The 11,194-nt window shown below is 30.6% G+C and overlaps 1 long non-coding RNA gene across 1 annotated transcript in view; it reads right to left on the bottom strand.

The window, feature by feature from the left end:
- Window positions 1–973: 973 nt before the first annotated feature.
- LOC110025677 overlaps window positions 974–11,194 on the bottom strand; it is an 11,242-nt gene continuing 1,021 nt past the window's right edge. Inside the window, exon 2 of the long non-coding RNA XR_002294146.1 lies at window positions 974–1,136. This is a non-coding gene — a long non-coding RNA (uncharacterized LOC110025677). The remainder of the gene's footprint in view (window positions 1,137–11,194) is intronic.

Here is an 11,194-nt window from a genome sequence, read left to right as displayed (position 1 = left end):
AGTTCGTGTTATCTATCGAATGCATTAGTTCATTTACAGGGGGTTTGCTTCGTGTCTTTTCTGCTTTAGGTGGCCGCTCTACTTTGTAGTTTGGTTCCGGGTGGTTTGTTTGTTGATTTACTGTATTCTTTCCTTTCTTGAGGAGTTTAAATAATTAACTACTAATTATATTAATATGTTGGTTTCATATTGCAAAGAACTAATATCTTAATGATAGTTAAATTTATATAATCATAATTAACAAAATATTTAAGCCTTTAAATTTAAGTAATTGATCACCTCTTAACTTATTAAGCAGATTCTCTCTATCTTTTTTAATTATTAAACTCTGATCACTATGATTAACTCTGGATTTCCTATAATCTGCTTATTTATCTCTTTATTTAATTCAAATCATAAATGCTCTAAAATATGTAAATATTAAAATTTGCAACATGTTATGGAAGGCTTCAAATGATTTATGGCCAACATTGTATGAAATATTTTATGGTTTAAAATATATATTTTTTTGATATCTATAATCTTAATCACATATATATACATATATATACATATATATTGTTTAAAATATTTTTTTTTTATATCTATAATCTTAATCACAATATATATATATATATATATAAACTAAAATAGTGATATTTTTTTATTTGATATTAAAATTTTGGATGCTACAAATATAAAAGCAAAATAGAAGGAGCATTTACAGATAAAGCACACAATTTTTAACTATTTATATATCTAACACCAAAACTTTAATACTTACATTATAACACTTAAAATTATAAAATCATATCAAAATATCACAATTATTAACTTTATAAAAGTGAAATATAACTTTTCATGCACTAGTTTATGACACCACACTATTATAAATCTAAATTTCAAACTATAGGTATCAGACATGAATTGTGGGGTGTGCATATAAATTTCCCAAAAACAAATTGCCATCAGAGCACAGGTTAGTCCATAACAAAATCTCAAACAACGATGTATTAGCAAAGAAGTGCAGGACAAATAACATTACAACAGCTTTTGAAAACCTAGAACTGGTATGCATCAGAGAAGTAAACAAGAGCATGATGACTCACTCTAACAAGCAGCAAGAGAAGATTGCAGCTTGCATGTGGGGCTCTAACCTGCAGAACAAGTTCAGAATGGAAATGAAGTTAGCTTAGGTGGAGTAAACCATTTTAAAATTATTAAATTAAAATGAAATGTGCATACAAGTTCCATAATGGCATAAAGTAATCTGCTGCTAAGTAGGTTCTCAAAAGCTTAATTCCATGTTTGTGAAATTAAATAGTTATATAATTCAAAGAATTTGACCATTCATTTTTAACTTTTTTTTTTTTTTTAATGTTACATTTTCAGTATCGAAGAAAGTTTTTTTAGAAAGAGAGTTGTTAATTCATAGAATTACCAAGTAGCTAAACTAAAAACAGTATAATTTATAGGAAGATTTACATACATACTGCTCAATTCCTATGTATTGATACATCTAAAACCTAAAGTTCAATTACAACCTTATCTATGCATGAAAAAAGTGTATGTCAATTTTAAGAAGTTAAGATGGTGGTATCTTTTATGTGGAATGTAAATAGATAGGAATTGGGTGGTGTATGTAAATGCCCTTAATTTACATCATCTTTCATTTGTGTCAACCGTCTCATCAAAACAAATGAAAAGGTTTTTTTAACAAAACAATTTATGAACTTTTTGATACCTTTAAAACAAGATTAATATTGCAAATATCAAATCGTGAAACAACAAAATGATGGTGTTATTTGCGGTATGTATGTAAATGCCCCAAATAATTATGATGAACTTTGAGTGCAATGCACCATTTCATGAATTTAAACATCAACATAAAATTACATTTAGATACTCAGTTAACCATTATGCTCCTAAGATTTAATCATAAGTGTCAGAAAGATAACCCCGTTGGGACAAACGTCTGTGCATTGCTCTAATTGATTTTCCATATTTCAACTAATCGATTTCATAATTCATTCGAATACACAAGGAACCTTGAGAGCCAGACAGGAAAATGGAAGGAATACAGAAATAACTAAAGAAAATATAAAAGAAAGAACTAGGTAAAATGCAAGGTAAGGTTTTGAGAATTAATTATTTGTAAAAAATTACATATTTTCAATATTTTTAGATGGATGGATAGACTTTTAAACTTTTAAGTTTTCATTAAAGCAATTTTAAGTAATAGATTCTTTGGAATATTAATGCAATTTCACTAGCTCCTGCTGGTTTTTTTTTTCCCCTTTCATAAACATGTAAATTAAGAAACTAAAAATTTAAAATTAATTCATCATAGATACTATCAACAGTCAGTGTTACAAGAATGTTTTAATAAATTTGCTATATAAATTCATCAATTACATCAAGCATAATTTGTTCAATTTTACATTTAGGAAAAGATTCCATTTCATTTAGAAATTCATATTCGCATATGATGTAGCTCAATTATGCTTTAGATTCAGATTTTAAATCATGTTCTAGTTATGAACATATTCTAATGGCTACATTCAAATTCAACAATATCAGATATAAATTCATATTATAACAACAAATCATTTTCAACATCTAAATGTACAATAAGTCTTCAAAAGAGTGACTTTTCTTCAAAATATATATTATATAGCATTTACTTTAGCACTCAATATTCGGATTTTTCATCCTGGAAGAGTACCATTTGACCAACATGAATGGGAACTTGCACAGCCAAACTGTGCTGCTTAATGGAAAGATACTGGACCTGGATGCTCGAGAAATTCCTGTGTTAGAATCTGTCAAAATTGATGCCTTCTGCCCCTGCATGCGTTTAATCTGTTGTTTGTGTGTATTATATTTGTATTTTTTGTTTTTTGATTTAACAAGAATGGATTAAGTAGTAGTTCATTCTTTTCTTCGCCGTGAGTTAAGCATGGTGTAATTTTTTTGGCCTTGTAATGTCAGCCAAATAAAATATAGATTATTAATAAAACGAAAGAATGAAATTATTTCATGTTTCCCAATCAATGAAACAAAAGATTTAACACTCATCAACATTTAAACTAATGTAATTTGGCATGCTTTATAAGCCAATGGAAGTTAGGTTTTTAATGATGGCAAACAGTTACTATGTGAAAGATTATTTTGCAAGTTTCTTTGGAGTAAAAAGGTTATGATTTGGAAATTCTAAGGTCGCGAAGTGCTCTTAACCAAGAGCTTCCAAATAAGATAGTGTTTCTATGTATATGAGAAGTGGGGACGCTTTCGGGATGAAGAAAGCTGTAAGTGCACTAATTGAGGTGTTAAACTTATTTTACACAACTTATTTCTGCCTACCAATTCACTTTTCAATCCACCTATTTTCTTCTTAACTATGTAATATTTATTTTATCAATTTATTCTCCTCAGATTTCGCACACATCCATGTTAGCATTTTCATTTGTGTCGTGCTCAATTTTGCTACCAATGATTTCATTATCATCAACACAAAATCCCTACAACATAACCAAATTAACTGCAATTTTTATAAAATATATTTTTAAATATCCTATATACTCATAGTAGATAGCACTCCTAAGGCACTTAGTAGTTTCAATCATTCAAACTTAACTCTAAAATATTGATCCCATTATTTTATATAATAGTTCCATGATACTTCAACCTATCATACCTATGTTCAATTCATCTTCTAGCTCTATCGGTCAATAATTATTAATATTACAACCACTAAATTGGGTATAGTATATTTAAACTTCGTTCTACAAACCTTAGGTCTTTTTTCTTCAAAATACCCTCTTTGTTAACTACGTTCTTATGGGATATGTCATCTAAAAAAGTACATTAAAACATTTAATTCTCAATATCCTTTAAATCACTATCATACAACAACAACAACAACAAAGCCTTAATCCCACTACGTGGGGTCGGCTACATGAATCCTTTTTTCTCCATTGCGTCCTATTTAGTGTTATATTTTCATTTAGTTCTAGTAAATTAAGATCATTTTTTATACAATAAGCCCAAGTCTTCCTAGGTCTACCTCTACCTTTCTGAACACAAGTCGAATCTAAAACATCTACTCTCCTAATCGGATCATCAGATGGTTGACGTTTAATATGACCAAACCATCTAAGACGACTTTCTCTAATTTTGTCTTTCATAGGAGCTACAGCAACCCTATCACGGATATATTCATTTTGCATTTTGTCTTTAAGTGCAAAGCCACTCATCCACCTAATCATTCTCATTTCGGCAATACTTATCTTATTATTATGCTTCTCTTTTAAAGGCTAACAATCAGCGCCATAGAGCATTGCAGGTCTCACCATTGTTTCCTTTCAATCTAAGAGGTACTTTTCTATCACACAAAAGGCCCGAAGCATTCCTCCACTTCAACCAACCAACTTGAATTCTACTATTAACATCCCCATCTATACCATCATCGCTTTGAACAACGGACCCAATATATCTAAATTGTTCACACCTTTTAATAATTTGATCACTCAAAGTCACACTTTTGTCACTAACACAACTACTACTAAAATTTCATTTCATGTATTCAGTTTTAGTTCTACTTAAATGAAGGCCTTTAGACTCCAATGTAGACGACCTCCATAATTCAAGTTTTCTCTGGATTGTTTCTCTCATTTTATCCACGAGAAGGATATCATCAGCAAAAAGCATACACCAAGGTACATCCTCCTGTAGATGTCTAGTAAGACCATCCATAACAAAAGCAAAAAGATAAGGGCTTAAAGACGATCCCTGATGTAATCTAACAGAAATAGGAAAATATTTGGTCAATCCTCCTTGAGTTTGTACACAAGTAACAGCTCAAGTATACATATCTTTAATGACTTGAATATAAATCATATCAACACATTTCTTATCAAGAACTCTCCAAAGGATATCTCTTGGAACCTTATTGTAAGCTTTTTCCGAATCAATAAAAATCAAATGTAGATTTTCCTTATTATCTATGAACTTCTCCATCAACCCTCTCAATAAATGTATAGCTTCCATAATAGACATGTCCGGCAGAAATCCAAATTGATTATGAGAAATCTTTGTAATGCATCTTAACCTATGTTCAATTACCCTCTCCCATAACTTTAAAGTATGACACGTCAACTTAATTCCTCTCTAATTTGCACACTCTTGTGTATCCCCTTCATTCTTAAAAATGGGGACCAAAATACTGTTCCTCCACTCCTCAGGCATCTTTTTAGTTTTTAAAATAATATTAAAGAGTTTAGTAAGCCAAGAAACTCCCAAATCTCCTAAATATTTCATAAAGTCGATCGTATTTTCAAAAACTTCATAAAAAAATTTTTATCAAAATAACTCACCCACCTATGTTGAATATCTTTATCTAAGAAAAGTATTTTTTTATTTTCATCTTTAATACACTTTACATGAGTTAAATCTTTACTTTTCTTTTCTCTTTGTTTGGCTAGTTTATACATATATTTTTCACCCTCCTTAATATCTAATCTATTACAAAGATCATTAAAAATAGAATTTTTAGCGTCCGATTGTTCTTTTAAACTCTCTGCGGGTCGTATGATATTTTTCTCAGTTCTCTAAGCTTTTATATTTAAACCAATTTTTATAACATAAATTCTAATATTTTATTGTTTCTTGCACATTATTATTCCACAAATATTTTATTGTTTCTTGAATTTTACTCATAAAAATAATTTTATTTGTGTCTTTTAGGTTCCTCCATCTAATTCTACGATGATGAGTCCTAGTATTCTTTGTTTTACAACTCTTCACCTTAGTTTTACAACTCTATTCTTTATTTTGCAAGTCTTAATCTTAAAATCTAGAACTAATAAAACGGTGTTGGTACTTAAATTCTCACTTGGAATGACATTACAATCTTTATAATTTCGACGATCTCTTCTTCTCATAAGAAAATAATCAATTTATCTTTTATTAGATCTGCTCTTATAAGTAATAAGATGTTCATCTCTTTTCTTGCATAAAGTATTAGTAATAACAAAATTATAAGCTAAAGCAAAATCTAAAATGGCTCTACATTCTTCATTAGTTACTCCAAAACCGTAGTCATCATGAGTATTTATGAAGTCTTCTACCACTCTACCTACATGTCCATTTAAATCTCCTCAAATAAAAATTCTTTCTTCAAGATGTATCATTTGTATTAAGTTTTCTATGTCATTCTAAAATTTATCTTTAGACCCTGTATCTAAACCTACTTGAGGAGCATAAGCACTTATAATATTAAAAAACTTAGTGTCAATGATAATCTTAAGGACTATAATTCTATCTCCAACTCTATTAAATTTTACAACATTATCTTTCAAACTCCAATTTATAATTACACCTACACCATTCTAATGTGACTTACCAGAATACCAAAGTTTAAAACCTAAATTATCAATCTCCTTAGTTTTTTCTCCAACTCATTTAGTTTCTTAAATACATAAGATATTAATTTTCCTATGAATCATAATATAAAATTAATTCCATTAATTTACCATTAAGAGTACCTATATTCCAAGATCTTATCCTAATATTAGTTTCTTTAGTTTCATGGACTAACTTCTTTACCAGCATTCGTCCGTAATGTGGGAACCCTTATGTTAGAAAAAATGACGGCAATAAAGCGAATAACCAGATCGAGAAAAATCGCAATACAGAAAATACAGAGGAAACACAGATTTTACATGGTTCTTCAAATTGTCTACGTCCACGGAGCTACAGAGGATTTTATTGACTTGAGGAGTACACCGTCGACCACGTCGACTTATAAAAAAAAACTGTCTCCTCTCCTTCTCTCTCTCTCTCTACCCGAGAGCCACACTGAAGGAAGCCAATGGAAAATAATATATATAATTATTTTCCCTCTAAAACCAAAGTCAGAGAGATTACAAGGGGAGCTAGTATGCATATTTATTAATTCTATCATGTCATTACGCCCTTAAAGAATTAATCAAATAATTAATGAAACACATTAATTATTTCATTTTCTTGTCTATAACAAATCATAGAAGAAATTAAGAGTAATAATTTCGAGTATCAAATCTAATTTGCTGCCAAATATGAAAAAATATCAATTTGAACAGTGGACCGGTTTTCATATTCGTAACAAATTTCTCACTTGGAGACGGGTGCACTGGCTGCATCATCCACTAAAGGAAGCCAATGGAAAATAATATATATAATTCTTTTTCCTCTAAAACCAAAGTCAGAGAGATTACAAGGGGAGCTAGTATGCATATTTATTAATTCTATCATGTCATTACGCCCTTAAAGAATTAATCAAATAATTAATGAAACACATTAATTATTTCATTTTCTTGTCTATAACAAATCATAGAAGAAATTAAGAGTAATAATTTCGAGTATCAAATCTAATTTGCTGCCAAATATGAAAAAATATCAATTTGAACAGTGGACCGGTTTTCATATTCGTAACAAATATCTTACTTGGAGACGGGTGCACTGGCTGCATCATCCACTAACTACGTCGCTCTTTTCTTCAAATGTGATATCCTCCACCTTTACAACTCAAAGCTCATTGTTTTCACGCTAGAAGACCAACTGAAGTCGAGCACAACATCAGTTTCTCAAGAATAACACCCTTAGTGGACATATCATCGTCAACATAGCTTTGGACCTCCAAGCTCTTTCCTGGGTTATTTATATATCTGCTTACAACTCCCACAGCATAAGCAATATACTGCCTCTACCGAAAACTCTTTTCAACAAGTCTAGTCTTGTACCTCTTATTGTCATCAAACACAGTCTTCACCCAGTACGCACATTTGTTGTACAATGTCTTCTTCATTAGTGGAAATTCTATCAGCTCCTAAGTCTGATTCCCTGGGAGGGAATCCATCTTCTTTGGTCGTTTTACCAGCAACGGAAGATGAAGTTTCTTCTCATAGAGGTAGTGTTCTATCTGCATCCTTCAGTAACCAAAATATGTGTCATTAAACTTCTCGATCTCAGATGTCATCATTTCGTCTCCGTCCATCGTTCTTCATTAGATCTGAAACCACGTCTCTGATACTAGTTATTGTGAAAAATAACGGCAATAAAGCAAAGAACTGAATCAATAAAAATCGCAATACAGAAATACAGCGAAACACAGATTTTACATGGTTCATCAAATTGTCTACGTCCATGGAGCTACAGAGGATTTTATTTGCTTGAGAATTATACCGTCGACCACGTCGACTTACAAGAAAGAACTCTCTCTCCTCTCCTTCTCTCTCTCTACCCGAGAGCCACACCGAAGAAGGAAGCCAATGGGGAAAATAATACATGATATTCATTTCCCATTAAAACCAAAGCCAGAGAGAGATTACAAGGGGAGTTAATATGTCTATTTACTAATTTCATCATGTCATTAGGCCCTTAAGAAATTAATCAAATAATTAATGAACCCATTAATTATTTCATTTTCTCTTCTGCAACAAATCATAAAAGGAATTAACAATTAATTTCGAGTATCAAATCTAATTTGCTGTCAAACATGAGAAAATACCAATTTGAACAGTGGATCGGTTTCCATATTCGCAACACCTTGTTTATTTAACACTATACCCAGGCGTCAGTGTAGCGACCATTGCATAATTTTCATTGTATTCAGGCTATACAACGTGTCGCTTCCAAGGAACGTCTGACGCTTACACAATAATCAAAAGGATTCATGCCATGATTTTGTCTGACGCTTACACAATGATCAAAAGGATTCATGTCATGATTTTTCAACAAGTTTTACGCTGGTTGTCGACTATCTAACGCAACCCTCTACTTTTCACATCCAAACAATGGCAGTGTTAAATCACTATCATAGATAATAAAAAATATATGGACTTAATGTTGATTTTTCATATAATCCTATAGTAGTTAGAAGCTCTTCAATCACTCCATAATTACTTCTAATACTAGTTGACTAATTTTAAGTATGAAAAGGATTTAAAATAGTATGAAGTAGTGCAAATCATATTAAAATGAAAGGGGTAAAATATGGATTTTCAAGTTCAGTTGTATCCAAGTTAAAAATTTTGGCTAAATATATTACTTTAAACAAATCAATTATTTTGCAGCATGCACAACCAAGAGATTATCTAAAAAGTCACTACTGTCTATTCCATCTTCATTATTCATGTTTTATTCTATAATAATAAATTTTATAGCCATCCATCTCCTCAATATCCTAGCACTCTTCTTTAACCCTACTCTAAAAACTTAAAGCTTCTATAACTATAATTTGACTGACATGTTCCAAATTACATAACTTGGTTTCTCGTACTCGAGATTTTCTTTCGCATAAACTCATATCAAATTATTATCTTGAAAACTAAACTATCTTTTTTTCATTTTGAGTGTTATCAGCCAACTCTTTAAACAAGACATTCGCCTCACAATCATCCACCTTAAGCTAAAGCACTAGCTTAGACATGCCTTAATAATGGTGCTCACTTGGGAGGTGTGCAAGGCACTATGGCCTTTCCTTGCCTTACCATAACACGTAACTTTCGATGCTAATACATCAAACTAATTCAAAAGGTAATTGATCATATGTCTTCTCAAGATCAATAAAACTCATATGATCATTTCTTACCATAACACGTTACTTTCGTTATAATTCATTAATTTTCTTTGAAAAAAAAAATTAGTTCCAAATTGGCTCTTCCTATAATAAAACAAAATTAATATCTAATATGTTCATAACTTTTCTAAGTTTATGTTTCATTATACTCTCGATCTTCATTATATGACTCATAAGTTTGATTCCCTTGTATGTAATCCAAACAATCTCTATATTTCTTGAATATCAATATCGTGGTGCTTCTTCATTTATTAGGGATTACAAAAACAAAGAAAAAATAAAAATTGCATAGTCCAAAAAAAGCTAACCAAACAAAAATAAATAAATAAATAAATAAATAAATAAACGATTTAGTTCAATTCAATTTGAGTTCAGTTTCATTTCAATTTCTAGTTTAGCATAAACCAATTAGTTCAGTTTTTCTTAGTTATGAAGTTCACAAAAATTAAAAATAAATAAATTGTTCACAAACCTAACCAATAAAACTATAAAACCAAAATGAATGATCCTAAATCTATAGCTTGTAAATCAATTTCTTACAGCAAGTAAATGCAAAAATAAAACAAACCAAACCAAAAATAAAACCAAAACAAACCAATCAAAATTATAGTCTTTTTATAGTATCTAGTTCTAAACTCAAATTGAACCAACGCTAGACAAAAACAAGTACATTTGGTTCGGATTCAATTTTCATCGATTCAAATTTTGTTCCTACTTTTGATATTTAGTTTTGCTAGATTCTAAACCTTCAATAATATGGAACCACAACAAATCATGCCCAAAATATCAATTATTTGGCAGCCTCTTAGTATTAAAAGATCGGCAAAAGTATTTGTTAACAAAATTTCTCCAATAATCAATATCTCATCCTAACTCTCAAAAGCACAATAGACACCCAATATAGAATTAAAATTTCACATTCATGCATCCACTTCAAAGCAAACTCCACTTCAACTTTGTGGAAAATTTTATAAGATGGTGTTGAAACCTGCAATTATTTATGGCGTTGAATGTTGGCCTTTAAAAGAGAAGCATAATACTAAGTTAAGTGTTGCCTAGATGAGAATGATTAGGTGGATAAGTAGCTTTACACTTAGAGACAAAATGTGAAATGAATATATCCGTGACAGGGTTGGTGTAGCTCTTGTGACGGACAAAATTAGAGAAAGTAATCTTAGATGGTTTGGTCACATTAAGTGTCGACCATCTGATGATCTGATTAGGAGAGTAGATTTTTTAGATTTGACTTATGTTAAGAAAAGCAGGGTAGACCTAGGAAGATTTGGGCTTATTGTATAAAAAATGATCTTAATTTATTAGAACTAAATGAAAATATGACACTAAATAGGACGCAATGGAGAAAAAGGATTCATGTAGCCGACCCCACATAGTGGGATTAAGGCTTTGTTGTTGTTGTTGTTGTACTGCAAATTTTGCTCCTTATTTTGTACCAAAAATCCTTGTTTTTCCTTGCATTTCCATTAAATCATTATTCAAAGTAGCATCTTTTACCTTTCTTTACGTTTGTGTCATTAAGAAAAACCTTCTTACAGCTGCGCCTAATGAATCCAAATTCTAATCTTAGATCTCTTTCCC

Source organism: Phalaenopsis equestris, unplaced genomic scaffold (genome assembly GCF_001263595.1).
Source record: "Phalaenopsis equestris unplaced genomic scaffold, ASM126359v1 Scaffold000324, whole genome shotgun sequence".
Taxonomy (NCBI): Eukaryota; Viridiplantae; Streptophyta; class Magnoliopsida; order Asparagales; family Orchidaceae; genus Phalaenopsis; species Phalaenopsis equestris.
The sequence above is the reverse complement of the archived record's forward strand: the minus strand, read 5'-3'. Positions and strand labels throughout refer to the sequence as shown.